This window comes from Pseudochaenichthys georgianus, chromosome 16 (genome assembly GCF_902827115.2).
Source record: "Pseudochaenichthys georgianus chromosome 16, fPseGeo1.2, whole genome shotgun sequence".
Lineage (NCBI taxonomy): Eukaryota > Metazoa > Chordata > Actinopteri > Perciformes > Channichthyidae > Pseudochaenichthys > Pseudochaenichthys georgianus.
Window position 1 is genome coordinate 46,475,686 of NC_047518.2, and position 18,161 is coordinate 46,493,846.

Sequence of the window (18,161 nt, forward strand, 5' to 3'; positions counted from 1 at the left end):
GCCACATTGATAGAAGAGAGCTGTAACAAGAATGTAATTGAGTTTTTAGTTAATAATGAATAAAAAATCATTTTAATATTGTGGTTGTTCTATGAGGACATGCTCATTTAGGATCAGAGGAGAGAGGTTGTGGATAGCCTTATAGGTGAGAAGCAGAATCTTATACTCTCAACAGTATTGGACAGGCAGCCAGTGAAGTTGATGAGAACAGGACTGATGTGGTTAATGGAGGGGGTTCTGGGGACGATGCGGGCGGCAGAGTTTTGGACCAGTTGAAGTTTGTGGATGGACTTGAGAGGGAGACCAAAGAGAAGAGAGTTGCAGCAGTCCATGTGTGAAGTGACCGGAGTGTGAACAAGAAGCGAGGTGCTGTTAGGTGGAAGTGAATGGAGGATATGGTTTCAGTACTCACAGGTCTTCTGGATCTTGGCTGTGATCGTCTCACCATCTCTGATCCTGTAGGGATGAACACAATCCAACAGTTTTAGATCCAGTTTAAAATAATTGTTTGTTCTTTGAGTCAGTCAGCTTCAGAGTCCTGACTGATCTAAAACACGAAGGTCTCATTCACACCTAATAGTCCGCTCTCAGCTGCACACCAGGCGACAGTTTGTTACATTGTTTCATTCTTCAGAAGGTTCGGTTTGCGTTCACACGGCAAAACTCAAACGGACTATAAGCTTTAAACACAAGTCATGTGCTCGGAAATGCTGTTCAACCATTGGTCAGACATTAAGGGGGTAAAAACGCAAATCCCGGCAATTTCTACCGGAGCCTCCGCCATGGAGCATCGGCAGGTTATTCTCATGCTGCTGTTAATCTGGAGATCAAATCAAAAGACTCTAGCGGCCCGCATACGATCATATAATCAGACGACGTGCGTTAAAAAACATTCTAACATAATGAGAGAAGTCCTGCAGTCAGGAGGAGGTTTTACCGACGACAGGTGGCTCTTACTTTTATGTATAGTTGACGGAGCATTTGTACTTTACACGACACTGTACTGTTCAACTCTTCATTCTGCTTCACTCTTTCGCTAAAGATTTTGAAGACATCCGCGTTCTTGTGACACGTAAATACTACGCTTCCTATGTTTTGGTGCGGACCGCGTTCACACCAGCGATGAACCACTCCAGAGTTCACTGGCAAGCGGTCCGAGACCAGCTATTCTAGCGGACCAGAGTCCGGTTGTTTAGTTCACTTAAGAGGTCTCGGACTGCGTTCACACCGACCCAAATGAACCGCACCAAGCGGCTAAACGCACCAGGGTTCAATTCAACCGGACTATCCAAGGCAGGTGTGAACGCGACCTAAGACTGACCCCCTCAGCTCTCAGCTGCATTACAGGAAGTAACTGGTCATTAGTCTAGAAACTAAAAACATGACAGGAAACAAAACAGACTACCTTTTCCACTCTTCTGTAAATCTTGTATATCTGTTAAAAATCTGAACACTTATGTGGCTTTGCATTGTCAGCTTACAATATATTCTTTGTGGAATAATGAAAGATAAATAAGATGAGAAAATGAGAACCTGCAGTCAGTGGAAACATCACTGATCTGTTGTGATTCCCCAGTGAGAGAAACACCTCCCTGTGTTTAATACAATACTGCTGAACCAGCAGAGACCCCGTACTGACCTGAGAGTCTCCAGTCTGCAGTCTGGACTCCCCAGAAGATCTCTCAGCAGCTCCACTCCTGAATCCTGCAGAGCGTTTCCTCTCAGGTTCAGATATCTCAGGTGGGAGGGGTTGGACTTCAGAGCTGAGGCCAGAGCAGAACAGCTGATCTCTGACAACCTGCATTCACTCAGTCTGAATAAAGAAAACATGATGAGGATACACATCAGTTTATAATCCAATCAGATGTTCAGGTTTATTAAGTGCAGCTCATCATCGTCCTAATCAATGAGCTTTCCCTGAATTACAGTGACTGTCATTCTGTTATTGTGGATCATAATAATATCAGCCTGCTGTTTATTATCTGTGAAAACACATTGAAATGAATGGGAAGCAAGAAAAACACGTCAGAAAGTAAACTTTATGTCAAACTAATATTAGTTCAGACGACCTTCTTTATTCAGACGTGACTATTTACTAAAGACTGAAATCATACATTTACTTTAACAACACACAGAGCACATGTGCTACAGTTGTATAAGAAACATTCATTTGTTGAGACTGCAGACTACATTTAGTAGAAGAGAAATGTAAATATGAATAAAAGAAAATGTACAACTTTATGGGAGTGCGTTATTTATGTACAAAAATTATGTTAAATTCTAAATGAAACGCATGAGATTTCCAGCAGTAACAGAGAGTCAGTGAACTGACCTGAGGGTCTCCAGTCTGCAGTCTGGACTCTCCAGTCCAGAACTCAGCAGCTCCACTGCTGAATCCTTCAGAGCGTTGACACTCAGGTCCAGATGTCTCAGGTGGGAGGGGTTGGACTTCAGAGCTGAGGCCAGAGCAGAACAGCTGATCTCTGACAACCTGCAGCTCCTCAGTCTGAATAAAGAAAACATGATGTAACTTTAGAAAACAAAGTTCCTGTTTGAAATAACTCCAGGTTTAATAATCTGATCAGAGCTGAAGAAGTTTAGAAAGTGGAAACTCCAACAGGTTAAAAACTGTGAGATCCAGAAAGAGGGAAAGAGCTCTCATTCATATTAAAGACAACGTGAACGTACTTCAGTAAAAGTGGAGACTTCACATCTGAGCCTCTGCGCCATCTACACAGACTCTTGATGTGCAGCCAGACACACACAAACACAGAAACTGATTCAACTCAAGATCACAATGTTTACAAAGATCACAAATATGTCAGGATGACTTTGAATGAAATGAAAGAAAAAACATCCAGTATATTTCTTTGAGGAAAAGTGGAGTCATCAAATCAAAGATCTTCAGTGTAAACTCAGTATCAGCATCATGGAGATCCAGAAACACGTTGGAAACAGCAGCAACTGAATATATTTGTTTCACGGTTTGATAGTTTTATAAACATATTTATTTTTTGTATTTATAGATTTTGTGTTTCGTTAAAAAATAAAGTATGATGATTATTCGTTGTATTGTTATATAATTTTATAAAACAAACATGACAGACAATTTAAGATGCATTTCCGGTGTAAGAGGTTCAGAGTGAATTATGCGGTGTAGGATTTTTCTTGTTATGTTTTAATCTAAAGCTCAACATCGATCTGCTACAGTCAGTGAACTAAACCACAGAAGAAGAAATGAGACTTTAGCATTAAGATGCTCAGTGAGGATCAGAGTGAGATCAGCCTGATGTCTGCAGCTCAGAGTCAACACAACTCTCACATATTCATCTCAGCACAGATGGAGAACTGACCTGAGGGCCTCCAGTCTCCAGTCTGGACTCTCCAGAAGATCTCCCAGCAGCTCCACTCCTGAATCCTGCAGAGCGTTGCTACTCAGGTCCAGATCTCTCAGGTGGGAGGGGTTGGACTTCAGAGCTGAGATCAGAGCAGAACAGCTGATCTCTGACAAGCTGCAGCTCCTCAGACTGAATAAATAAAACATGATGAGGATACACATCAGTTTATAATCCAATCAGATGTTCAGGTTTATTAAGTGCAGCTCATCATTCCTGCGTCCTAATCAATGAGCTTTCCCTGAATTACAGTGACTGTCATTCTGTTATATCTCTCACAGGCTCCGCCCTCTACTGGACTCTATGGGTACTCTCTTACCCCGCAAGCATTCTCCCACTGAGACTTCTATAGACGTAGCCGGCCCTGGGCGGGCCTACCTGAATGCGCGCGCATCACACCGTATAAAAGGAGGCCTCGCCTCCTGACTATCATCCTTTTCTCTTCAGCAAGCGGAAGTGTTTTCACGGAGCTTAGAAAGACGGAAAATTGAGAGATAATGGAGTCAGTTCTTGACCACAGGACCTGCCCGAAATGTCCAAACCTGATCGCGGGAGCGGATCCTCACCCCTCCTGTTTTTTGTGTATGGGACCTAACCACGCTGTGAGCGGTATGGCCCAACGCCGGCATGCTCAGCCTGCCAGATGCTTCCTCAGCTCACGCGTGAGCATCGTGGGCAGCATTTCCTGTCAGCAGAGACTCCGCGGGAGGAGGTGGAGGATTCGGATCTCGACGTCGTCGAGATGGGCGAGTCAGGAGAGGAGGAAGTGCCGTTCCGATTCTCCCTTCCGTGGGGCCAGACAACCCCGATTCCGGAGGAGGAGGACGAGGACGCCTCGGTGTCGGGAGGTCCGACTCTCAGGTCTGCACGTGTGGATTTCCCAGCGGTGATGACCCTGGCAGCGGAGCGCGTAGGCCTACCGCTCCCACCACCGCTGCCACCGAGGCCTATAAGCCGCCTGAGACAGGGGTTTTACGGCCCGGTGCATCCAGCGCAACCGACCTTCGTTTCGCCCCAACTGCCTGATATATGGCGGTGTGTGGAGGCGACATGGCAGCAGCCATTTAAGACGAAGGCCCCAGTAGCCGCTATGGCAGGCATCATCAAGGTGGAGGGCCGCTCGGACACAGCGTGTGCGGGTGTGCCCCCCCTTGATGAGAGCCTGGCGGCCCATCTGCTTCCGCGGGCGGCTGGTTGGGCGGAGGGTAAGCGACCCCTGCCCCCGCTGCCCCGGGACCGAGACACTCTGGAATATCTGGACAAGATGTTCAAGCTCGGTACGCAGATGGCGGCTGCAGCCAATAATCTCGGCGTGTTGGGCGTCTCCCTGATCACCCCTCAGGCAGCCGCCCCGCCCTCCTGTCACAAGATGGGAGCGATTATCCGGACCGCGCTATAGGTCAGATGAATAATCTGATTCATGGCGTGGCCGCTGCAGCAGGGCGGGTGATTTCCTTGGCCACAGTGGCGTCTCGTCACGTGTGGTTGGGACTCACTGCCCTATCTAGAAAAGACCGAGAAGATCTCCTCGGAGCCCCCGTGTCCACGGAGGGGCTCTTTGGGTCAATCTCCTCGGTCACTCAGCGCTTCAGCCGGCTGGAGGAGGAAAGGGTCCAGCTTAGCAGGATGCTACCGCTGGCCCCGCCTCCGGCCCCGCTACGCGCTCCTCCACACGTTTCCATGCAGGCGAGGGAGCGCAGTGCGACAATGAAGCCGAGGGAGAGGCGCCGGCACGGGGGTCCCGTAGCTGCGGCGCCCTCCACCTCTACGGCCCATCACGTGGTACCGGCATATCGGCAGCCACGGGGAAGGGCTGCCCGACCTCGGCAGGCTCATCAGCAGCAGAGAGCGGCCGGGTGGGGTGCGCCGTCTGCCCGAAGCTGACTGGCGGGGGGAGGTAGCGTCTCGGCGGGGGGAGGAAATCTCTTCGCCCGGGACGCGAGGGTGAATCCCGCCTCCTCCCTATTCGATGCACAGATTCCTTTAAAAAATTAAAAATAAAGAAAAAGTTGATCTGTATCCAAGTCTAAGTGTCCTTTGTTTCCACAATGCTACACTTACACATGATGTCTGTACAGATTCCCCACTCGCCGCCCCAGCCATAGCTCCTGTAAGGGAGGAGGCTAGTGGGAGTGCGCAGATGAGAGTGATGAAACGTAAACAAAGCTATCGTAATGTTATACGGGTACAGAGGCATTATGGCCGGCATATTGCTGTTGGGGAACACACTAAGCCTGGGGTTAAGACTCCAATTAATGCAGGTTACCAGAATTGCATTATGGCAGCGCCCGCACTCATAGAAGAGCGCGTGGCGGTGCGTTCAGGGACCTTAGTAGAACGCACTACTCCTATGAGGACTCCGATTAATGATGTTCACCGTAAGGGTGAAAACAGCATTTTGAGGGAGCGCGCGCTCACACATGAGCGTGCGGCGGTGCGTTCAGGGTCCTCAGTAAATAATCGGCCCTTTCTGTGTCGACCCTCCATGGGCGAATCTTCCCTTCACGGGGAGTTTTGCGGCGGGACGGGTCGCCAGAGAGTACCACAGCTTTATAGCTGCGGCCCCACAGCTGAGGGCATGCCCTTTAACACAGTGTTATGGGGAATGGAAACTCAGCTGTGTACTATCAGGGTGATGGACAGGACGCTGAAACGGGGCTATTCACTCCAGTTCTGCAGCGTCCCACCCCCTTTTATGGGCATGCGAGAGGTGAAGCTATCCTCTCGAGAGGGGATGAGTTTCCTCTCAGCAGAGATTCAGGCTCTGGTGCAGAAACAGGCTGTGTCTGTTGTTCACTCTCAGCGCAGGGAAGAGGGTCTTTATTCCATATACTTCCTGGTTCCCAAGAAGACAGAGGAATTCAGACCTATTCCAGATCTCCGCGGCCTGAATGGCCGCGCTTCAACCGCTGCCCGCACACGGCATGAGAGTTTTCTTTTACATAGACGACCTCATAGTCATGGCTGGGTCACGGGAACAGGCAATGTTTTGCACAGCACAGTTGATCACACACCTAACCAGATTAGGCTTTGCGATCAATTGGAAGAAGAGCACCCCCATACCTCACCAACGGGCGTTGTATTTGGGTGTGGTGCTCGATGCAGGCACGTTGCGCGCCACCCTGTCAGAGAGCAGACGTGCGTCCCTTCTTCAGGGGGTACGCAGACTGCGACAGGGGGCAACAGTGACAGCTTTTACTGTCATGCAGACGCTGGGTCTCATGGCGGCTGCTCACATGAGGGTCCCGTTAGGGTTACTGCATATGCGCCGCCTGCAGAGGTGGTTCTCCAGCCTGCGCTTGGATCCCAAGAGGCACAAGTGGCGGCTGGTGACCATACCCCCCTCAGCGAGGGGCAACCTCCGGTTTTGGGGGTCCCCGGATCACCTCCGGAGGGGGTCTCCACTGGGACGGGTGACCTCCTACATCACAGTGTTCACGGATGCATCCGGAACAGGATGGGGAGGGACCTGCCTGAAGAGGGCTATAGGTGGGCGCTGGTCTCTAACAGAGTCTCAACACAGCAACCTCCTAGAGCTACGGGCGGTAGTGTTAGTCCTCCGGCATTTCAGGCCCCTAATTCAGGGGGAACATGTAATGGTCAGGAGCGACAACAGCACCACAGTGGCTTATATCAACGAGCAGGGCGGAGTCCGCTCCGCCGCCTTGTTGGCCACAGCGGAGAGGCTGTGGTTATGGGCTTCAGAGGTGGTGTTATCTCTGAGAGCCCTCCATATCCGGGACTGGAGAACGGGGGAGCCGACCTCATGTCGAGGGGCGGCCCCCTGCCAGGCGAGTGGGTGCTTCACCCGAAGGTGGTGAAGCAGATCTGGGCCCAGTTCGGGAGAGCGGAAGTGGACCTGTTCGCCAGCCGGCGAAACAGCCACTGTGCCCTGTGGTTCTCCGTGGCCCTGAGCGACGACCCGCCCTTGGGGGTGGACGCGTTTGCACACGAGCCATAGCCAAGGAAGCTGCTATACGCCTTTCCACCGCTGCGTCTCATTCTCCCCCTCCTGAGGAGAGTGAGGCGAGAACGTCTGTCAGTCATCCTAGTGGCTCCGGACCGCGTCGGGGCGCCGTGGTACTCAGAGATGACACAGATGAAGGTGGGCCAGCCCTGGGCGGTTCCCCAGTTCTGGGGGGCGATGTCTCAAGAGGCAGGTGCAATCGGGGCGTTACCCACTCTCGGCCGTCCTCTCCAGGCTTGGCTCCTGAGAGGGACAGGCTGAGACTGGGTGGATTGTCTGACAGTGTTATTCAGTCTATCCAGGCAGCTAGAGCTGGATCCACCACAGCCTGTTACAGGCCAAAGTGGCTAGGGTTCCAGCGATGGTGTGAGGAGCGGAGAATAGAGCCCCTATCTTGTGAGTTAGGCTCTATTTTATCCTTCTTACAGTTACTGGTGGACACAGGGCTTGCGCATTCATCAGTGAAGGTGTATGCAGCAGCCATCTCGTCCTGCCATGAGGGATTTGCGGCAGGTCAGCCTTTAGTCAACCACTGATGTCGCGGTTTTTATAGGGGGTCAGGAGGCTGCGCCCAGTAGTGCACGCCTCCACCCCACAGCGGGACCTGCCCCTAGTGCTCGAGGCTCTGGCCTCGGGGCCGTTTGAGCCTCTGGAGCTCTCCTCCCTGAAAGCACTGTCATGGAAGACAGCATTGCTACTTGCCTTAACGTCAGCCAAAAGACTGTCCGAGTGAACCGCTCTGTCGGTGCACCCGAGCTGTTTACAGATTCGGGGTGACCGGAGCGGCGCGACACTCAGACCGAACCCCTCCTTTGTGCCCAAGAGCCTAAGGAGTGCGTTCAGGTCAAGGGCTATTCAGTTAGGGGGTTTTAGTCTTCCCCCCCATGGTGGGCCCAGGGAAGCTAAACTGCACCTCCTCTGCCCGGTGCGTGCGCTAGCATGTTATGTAGAGCGCACGGCTGCCCTTAGACACACCGAACAGCTGTTCGTGTGCTTCGGGGGCGGGGTGATCGGGAAAGCTCTGTCCAAGAAACGCCTGGCAGGCTGGCTCTGCGAGTGCATTGCACATGCCTACGGACAGGCAGGGAGAGCCTGCCCCACGGGGGTCCGTGCACACTCCACACGGGCTGTGGCTGCGTCAACAGCCTTATTCAACGGTGTGTGTGGAGGATATATGCACAGCGGCGTCTTGGTCGACGCCAGGCCCCTTCATAAGGTTTTATCTCTTGGACATGTCGGGCTCTTTCTCCTCGTCTGTACTTGCGGGGGCAACACAGGACTGGTAGGGGGGGGGGGGGGGGGTTGAGGGTCAGTTGGCATCTGACCCCCTATCCCGGACGTAATGCGCCTTCGCTGTTTTCGGGCTTTCGGATAGTCCCGGGAGGGGCGGGGGTGGCGCACTGGGCCCTTACAGGGCTGGAGGGCTGCTCTCCTCCTGCCGAGAGCAGGAGGGGGGGAGCCCTCCACACTTTAGTCCACACACTCGACACGGGGTCAGTGTTTGAGTGTGGGGCAGGGGCTCTGACGCTCTCCCTGTTATCCTTAGGGATTCAGGGAGGCAGGCGTGTAGTAAGCCCTTTCGGGGCCGAGGGGGCTCTCCCCATCCAGGGTGGGGTGGTCCCCCGGCACTGTTTTTTGAGCACACTTTTTGCGAGGTAAGCGCAGCAGGGTGTGCTCTGTCAGCCACAGCCCAGATTTCTCCTCGGTTACAACCGGGTTAAAGGAGAAGGTGGGGCAGCAGCTGCTGACCATAATAGCCGTTTATAAGAAACATTCATTTTCTTAGACTGCAGACTAACCTGAAAAACTGAAACGTTGACTTTAATTAAATGTGTTATGTCTGCAAGTTTCAGATCACTGTATTAGGTTAGTTGAAAGCAATACTATTAAGTTGAACCTATTTAGACTTAAGATTATTGCTTTCAACCAACCCAATACATTTATGTGAAATCTGTTGACATAAAACATTTAATTAAAGTCAACGTTTCAGTTTTTCAGTGTAAAATTGGTAGAAGAAAAATGTAAATAAAAGAAAATGTACAACTTTATGGGAGTGCGTTATTTGTGTACAGAAATGATGTTCAATAACTAATGAAACACATGAGATCTCCAGCAGTAACAGAGAGTCAGTGAGCTGACCTGAGAGCCTCCAGTCTGCAGTCTGGACTCTCCAGAAGATCTCTCAGCAGCTCCACTCCTGAATCCTGCAGAGCATTCTCACTCAGGTTCAGAACTCTCAGATGGGAGGGGTTGGACTTCAGAGCTGAGGCCAGAGCAGCACAGCTGATCTCTGACAAGCTGCAGCTCCTCAGACTGAATAAAGAATTAAAAATCTGTTTATAATCCAACCAGATGTTCAGGTTTATTAAGTGTAGCTCAACATTACTGCGTTCTAATCAATGAGCTTTCCCCTGAATTACAGTGACTCTCTTTCTGTTATTGTGATCATCATAATATCAGCCTTTCATTACATCATCTGTTACGTCCCCACTAAGGTCTAGGGGACCTGGAGACAATAACGTACAACCAATAAGTATGAGAGAGTCAGAGTAAAGGTTGACAAAAGGTTTATTCCTTGTAACCTATCAGATAATACAATTAAACAGAAACTCTGTTTGTGAGGAGGAGGAGGAGTCAAAGGATTGTGCCAAACAAAAGAAACAAGCATAACAAAACCAGGCCTACCTCTACAACTATCCTTTGAAACCAAACTCAAACAAAAACCCTCACTAACTAACTACAAAGAATTTGACAAAACAATATACAGGGGTGGCAACAATCCGCTTACCTAGTGTGTCTAAACAATAGTTAGCTCGGTGGTGAGAAATGTACAGGGTACCCCAGACTTACCTAACTCCTCCACCTCTCAACACACACATTAACAAAGTTCAGATTATTCAAATAGCTTTAGTTGCTAAACACAGCCGTGTTCCTTCCTCAGCAACAGGCCCAGAGTGAGAGAGAGAAGACTTCCTGGGTGCCTCCTTTATGGTCGGCCCTGGTTGCTGATAGGCCAGCTGAAGGTGAGAGGATCCAATCAGCCATCAGACTCAGGTGCACAGGCAGATACCGATCAGCTGCTGATTAGCTGTGCAGAAGACAGGGAGAAGAGAGAAACACAGGAGGGAAGGAAAACCACACATGTACAGCCTGCCTGGCACGTAACATCATCTCTAAAAACATTTAAATGAAGGGTCACCAAAGAAGTATTTATTCTGCTGAAAGTAAACTTGATTGGACCTCCGAGCTGAGACCAGAGCAGCACAGCTGATCTCTGACAACCTGAAGAACCTCAGTCTGAGTAAGGATTCATCATGTAACTTTACAAAATCATTATCCTGTTGGAAATATTTAAGGTTTAATTAACGGTTCAGAACTGAAGAAAGTTTAAACTCTGCAGCAGTTTGTCTCTGTCATCAGATCTTTAACAACCTCATTCATCTCCCTCACAGAAGCTGCAGTTCTATACAAATATATACGTATAAAAAACTGCAGTCAGTGAACTGACCTGAGAGCCTCCAGTCTGCAGTTTGGACTCTTTAGTCCAGAACTCAGCAGCTCCACTCCTGAATCCTGCACATCGTTGTCACTCAGGTCCAGATCTCTCAGATGGGAGGGGTCAGACTTCAGAGCTGAGGCCACGACTTCACATTCAGTCTCTGAGAGTCCACAGTCAGAGAGTCTGTCAGGACACATATTACAAAAATACTTATTATAAAAAAGAAACATTATGTAATGTTCCTGTGGAGGAGCAGCTGTATATGTTATTATACATTATATATATATATATATATATATATATGCAATGTCAGCCCCCCATTGCTGTTTTCTAGTTATATTTGGAATGACAGTAGTTCCTATATTTTGATGTGGATTAGTATCGCCATAAGGAATATTCTCTGCATGGGTAGTGGATCGTGCATCTGAACACAATGTAGGACAATTCGTTGTAATATTGTAGTGGTGTTTTAGTCCAGTACTAAAATAAAAAGGCACTTCCTTTCCAGGTCCTTCATCGGGGTTGTGGGTTCTGAGTTCTGACTCGCTTCAATTTCTTCAATTTTTTTTTTTAGACATACTCTGGGGATGAGTATGGACTTATATTGAAAGTGTCACAACGAATGATAATTGTGGGCGTGGCCTGTACTTTTTTTTTTATGACGATGTGCTTAAATGTGTTTCGGTACGCAAAACTTGGGACACGCATCACAGCCCACGACCTTTTCAAGAATGTATAAAGAAAACGTAATTTTTCAAAAATACTGCTCACTAGCGCCCCCTATTGTGTGGTAGTCACATATAAGTCTCAGAACTTCACGAATTTTGGCACAGACATTCCTCATGGAATTGCGGACATATTTGTACATACATTCTATTAGCCCCGCCCCCCAGAAAGTTGCCCATTTTGAAATATGTGCGTTTTTCAGCCATTTTACGCACGTTCTTGCGAACTCCTCCTAGGGGAATGATCGGAAAAATTCCAATGCAGGACAGGTTTAGCCCCTATCCCATACGATACTTAATTGAGGAGCACATTTTTGAAAAATTACTCGTGGAGGTCGTAAGCTAACAGCGAATACACCATTTTTGACGATTTACATGTCGCAAATTACTCCAAACCACTCGGATATAGTTATTCCGATATTCACGAAACGCTGTATACATATTGCTATTATGATTGCACACATATTTCAAATTGCCTTCCATTAGCCCCGCCCCCCAGAAAGTCGGCCATTTTGAAAATGTGCGTTTTTCAGCCATTTTACGCACGTTCTTGCGAACTCCTCCTAGGGGAATGATCGGAAAAATTCCAATGCAGGACAGGTTTAGCCCCTATCCCATACGATACTTAATTGAGGAGCACATTTTTGAAAAATTACTCGTGGAGGTCGTAAGCTAACAGCGAATACACCATTTTTGACGATTTACATGTCGCAAATTACTCCAAACCACTCGGATATAGTTATTCCGATATTCACGAAACGCTGTATACATATTGCTATTATGATTGCACACATATTTCAAATTGCCTTCCATTAGCCCCGCCCCCCAGAAAGTCGGCCATTTTGAAAAATGTGCGTTTTTCAGCCATTTTACGCACGTTCTTGCGAACTCCTCCTAGGGGAATGATCGGAAAAATTCCAATGCAGGACAGGTTCAGCCCCTATCCAATATGATACTTAATTGAGGAGCACATTTTTGAAAAATTACTCGTGGAGGTCGTAAGCTAACAGCGAATACACCATTTTTGACGATTTACATGTCACAAATTCATCCAAACTACTACATTTCCATTTTTGGAAACCTTTACAAAGTGGCACCGTAACTCCGAATGACCTGACATTTTGCCCACTTATTCGGGTGGACCTACTCTACATATTATGTTCTGGAACCCCAAAGCTCCAACTTCTTCATTTTTTTTAAATTACCATAATCTTAAAAACAGTGAAATATTACCTTAAATTTCCATGTTTTCTTTTTCAACGCCAAACTTAGTATACAGCATCAGTGGAGGGTCAGACACATTACTGTAGAAAATGAGCATGTTCAGTCCATAAATATACCCGTCATTAATCTAAATGCTCATCACTGCTGTCACTTCAGCCTTACATACTTTTACTTATAATTAAAAAATTACATCTGTGTGCCATGTAGTACTTGTCATTTTGCATAATACTGTATATACTTATTACATTGCTGTTAACATTGTCTTTTTTTTTAAATACTGTCTACACTTAATCTACAACTTCTCTCATATAATTGAATCTACATTATAGTTGTTTATATTTATCTGTTATCTTGGACTTCTTTGCGTCTTAGGTTTACATTTAAATGTTTGCTGTGACGGACTGCGGAGCTGAGCAAAACACACACTAACAGTTAGACCAAACACACTTCGCTATTCCATCTACCTCTGGAGCTAGCTAAACTAGTTATAAATATGTTTATTCTTCACTGTCGGCATATCGCTACTGGTTGATGCAGGAAAAATGGTACCAACAGAACTGGCGCACATGCCTAAGATTTCCTGGTCAGAAACAAAGGAACGCAAAGTCAGGTAAACAATTTAGAGGAATGACAAACGGCTCATTTCGGAGGACTGAGGGGGGGGACCAGCAAACCTCCCCGACAGGCGCACGGACGCGAGGGCCCGCTCATCACTGCGCGCACAAGTGCGACCGCAGTTTTAATATTTATATTGCGATCCAGACATACCAACATAACCAATCAACATAAACTTCCTAAATTCAAAAGGAGTGTTTGGTGTAATCCAATCCAACAAAAATATGTGTCCCATTGACCGGCAATATATAGACATGCATGTCATATCCTCATGGCGTATATTTATTGAAAGCAAAGTGAGACTTCAATTAACTTATTAATTGACTAAATTAAAACATTTTAAAATCAAGATTATTCACAAACAATTATATTTAAGTAAATATAATCTAATGCATTTAAAAAAGATTCAAACAATAATAATATTAATAAAGTAAAAGTTGTCTCTGCTGGCTACCCTTTACTGTCAGTGGTGTTGCCAAACAGAACTGCCATGAATAAAAAGCTATGACAATTTTAGAGATGTTCATAATTAAATGTAAAACATAATTCATATTTGGATGTGCATGACTGATGAGGGCATCCAATACAACACAATTAATAAACCAATTAGGTTATAATATTTGTAACATATATATATATATATATATTTATATTAGGGCTGTCAAACGATTACAATTTTTAATCAGATTAAGCACAGCTTAAAAATGAATTAATCATAATTAATCACCATTCGAACTATGTCCAAAATATGCCATTTATTTATGTATATTGTTGTGGGAATGGAAAGATAAATGAAAGAAGGCGGATATATCCATTTAACATACAGTATCTATGTTTATTATAACATTTTTCTACGTGTCAAAATGAAAGACAGCCCACACACCTATCAATCATCAAACCGTGGGGTCTTAATTCATTACGTGTTGATTTCTATCAACGGGGAGTACTTCAGGAAAGTCGACGGGGGGGGGGCTAGTGGAGTACTTCGTGACCACAGAGTGTGAACGTTGTGATCAGCTGTTTTAGCGCAGTTCTCCAGTGAAGGGGGAGTCTCCCTCCGCAGCCGGTTGGCGTAGTTTTGGCACAGTTCCGTTGTACAGACCGACGTTAACAGCAGCCTGTCTGTGCACACGGAGACCGACTCTGTACGTCGGTACGCAAATGCGCTTTGTGACACAAGTGTACGCATTTCAGATTAAATAACCTGCGTACCAGTTATCTGCACCCCTGTACCAGAGCCATATTATTACTATTATATGGCTCTGCCCTGCCCTGTACTACAGCAAGAGTATTCTCCGTCGGGACTTCCTGCAACAACACCACGCCGTTATCAAAGATGTTCTATTGAGAAGACGATCACTACGTGACAAAAAATTTCAAAACCGTGGCTACTGAAATCAATCTGACTAACTGCTGTCTGTGCAATTTACTCCGCGCGAGTTGGCAGACTTTATTTTGCTTACTTTAACATCATTTTTCATGGTGGGGCTAAGCCATTTCTTGGTATGGGTGTAGCCTACCCAGCCATACCCTGGCGCTGCCACTGGTGGCACGTATGGGGCGGGCCATTCTGCACATGCTTAAATGCGTTAAATATTTTAACGCAATTAATTCAAAAAATGTATTACCGCCGTTAACGCGATAATTTTGACAGCACTAATATATATACATATATATATATGTATTACATAAGAGAGATGTTATCAGTGTATTAGCATTAAAACATTATCCAATCAGTGTTATAGTGTGGGAAAAGATATTGATCCTATTTTAAACTCTTATAGGTGGAGTGGGTAATTTTGGAGAAACCAGATCGAGTGTGCTAGAATTTGAGCCCCTCCTCCAACACACACGAACGCGCTCATGACCAATGAGGGCACGAGATAAGTCTGTGCCCAGATGGAAGGCTGACAGGCAGGTAGGCCATCCAGTTATTTTAGCCGGCTCAGATGATTGGTCGTGCTTTCTACAGCGCCACGGCTTCCACAGATGACATTTTTTATGTATTTTTTGTCAAAGCACTTCAGATATTCTTTGCTATCGGGACGTTAAGAGCATTCCATGGAATATAACAAAAAGTGTATCTCCAGCCGGTTTCTCAAACTTACCTACCCCACCTTTAAGCATAGAGTTGAAATATAAATCAGGTATTACCTGTGTGTCTGATTAAATGATGAAGAAACTGCAACAATGTAATATAAACTTAAATAATAATTATATAAAATGTAAATTGAATTCCCTGATATCTATACAAATCTCACTTATCATTTCATTTTGCTCTGAGTATTTCAAACAGCAAAAATGTCAGTGTTTATTTGAAGGTATAAACTTCTGATCTGCACTAATTAATAAAGTTAATCACATCTGGACTTACTTGGCCTTCCTGCAGTTCCTCACAGCTGGAAGCAGTCTCCGTCGTCCCTCATCTGATGTGTTGTACTTCTCCAGGTCCAACTCATCCAGAACCTCCTCTGACATCTGCAGCATGTAGGCCAGAGCAGAGCAGTGGATCTCAGAGAGTTCCTTCTCTGATCTGTTCCCTGACTTCAGGAACTCTGTGATCTCCTGATGAACTGAGTGGTCCTTCATCTCTGTCAGACAGTGGAAGATGTTGATGCCCCCTCAGGAGAGATTTTATCACTTCTCATCTCCTTCAAGTTGCTGATGGCTCTCTGGATGATTTCTGGACGGTTGTCTGTGCGACCCAGCAGGCCTCCTAACAGTCTCTGGTTGGACTCCAGAGAGAGGCCGTGGAGGAAGCGGACAAACAGATCCAGGTGGCCATTTTCACTTTGGAGGGATTTCTCCATGGCTCCTTTTAGGAAGACATCCAGGGATGGGTAATCATCATCACTGCTATCACTGTTGTCTTCGTCCCAGTCTCCCTGCAGGAAGTCCTTCAGTACCGCTGTGTCTCTGTTGGTGTGACAGTGCAGCATGTAGACTGCAGCCAGAAACTCCTGAATGCTCAGATGAACAAAGCAGTAGACTGTTTTCTGGAAGATCACACTCTCTCTTTTGAAGATCTCTGTACAAACTCCTGAGTGCACCAAGGCCTCGGTGACACCAAGGCCACAGCGCTCCAGGTCTTCTTGGTAGAACATGATGTCTCCTTTCTCCAGATGTTCAAACGCCAGCCTCCCCAGCTTCAGAAGAAGCTCCCTGTCAGCCTCCGTCAGCTGCTGTGGACTCGTCTCATGTCCCTCTTCATACTTCTGCTTCTTCCTCTTGGTCTGGACCAGCAGGAAGTGTGAGTACATGTCAGTGAGGGTCTGGGGCAGCTCTCCTCTCTGGTCTGTAGTCAACATGTGGTCCAGAACTGCAGCAGTGATCCAGCAGAAGACTGGGATCATGCACATGATGTGGAGGCTCCTGGAGCTCTTGATGTGAGAGATGATTCTGCTGGACAGGTCTTCATCACTCGATCTCCTCCTGAAGTACTCCTCCTTCTGGGCGTCAGTGAAGCCTCGTACTTCTGTCACCCTGTCCACACACTCAGGAGGGATCTGATTGGCCGCTGCAGGTCTGGAAGTTATCCAGACGAGAGCCGAGGGAAGCAGCTTCCCCCTGATGAGGTTTGTCAGCAGCACGTTGACTGAGGACGGCCGAGAGACATCAGACACAACCTCATTGTTTCTGAAGTCCAGAGAAAGTCTGCTTTCATCCAGGCCGTCAAAGATGAGCAGCACTTTGCAGACAGCCAGCTGCTCTGCTGTGACCTTCTGTAAGGTCGGATGGAAGACATGGAGCAGCCTGAGAAGACTGTACTGCTCTCCTTTGATCAGGTTCAGCTCCCTGAAGGAGAGCGGGATCACCAGACTCACATCCTGGTTTCCCAAACCCTCGGCCCAGTCCAGAGTGAACTTCTGCACCGAGAAGGTCTTTCCAACTCCAGCCACTCCGTTGGTCAGGACCGCTCTGATGGGAGTCTGCTGGTCAGGTGAGGCTTTAAAGATGTCCTGGCACTTGATTGGAGTGTCATGGAGGGGCTTCTTCTTGGAGGCTGTCTCCAGCTGCCTCACCTCATGCTGGGTATTAACCTCTTCACTCTGGCCTTGTGTGATGTAGAGCTCAGTGAAGATGCTGTTGAGGAGGGTTTCCCTTTCATCAGTTCCTTCAGTCACACGTTCACATCTCCTCCTCAGACTGAGCCTATGTTCATCTAGAACCTCCTGCAGACCACGTTCTGCTGGAAGAGACGGAAACGTGTGAGTTAAAAAAACTAAAAACAAAACCAGGAAGAATCCTGGTTTCTGACATGAAGACCCCAGCACACAGATGTTCAGACTTACTCTGTGCAGTGCTGGTCTGACTGGCTCTCTGCAGTCCAGCTTTTGTTCCGGATGTTTTCCTCTTCCATCTGTTGAGATGAACACATCCTTTATAGCGCATGGTAGATCATTGGTTTCTTATTAGTTAAGAAACCAAACATAATTTCAAAGTTGGACACAGCAAGTTCACCGTATTTAGCAAGTCACATGTCAAAAGGATATCAAAATAACTACATAATGATACTGATCTGTAAGAAGCCTGAATTAAGTATTTGTCAGGTCTGTCTGCAACGCAACAAATAAAACACTTTTGAAATGCTAGTTTTCTGAATGGAGATTGGTTTGACTAAAGTTGGCTAAGCTAACATTGTAGCTGCTACTCAACTTAATTCAGTCATAAATACAACAGCTACTATATTGTGTGTATCTGACTCTGGTTTACACATACAATTATAAGATTACAAA

The 18,161-nt window shown here is 47.0% G+C and overlaps 1 pseudogene; it reads right to left on the bottom strand.

Moving 5' to 3' along the window:
* Nucleotides 1–401: 401 nt before the first annotated feature.
* Nucleotides 402–17,817, bottom strand: LOC117460738 (protein NLRC3-like; annotated as a pseudogene).
* Between the last annotated feature and the right edge of the window lie 344 nt (nt 17,818–18,161).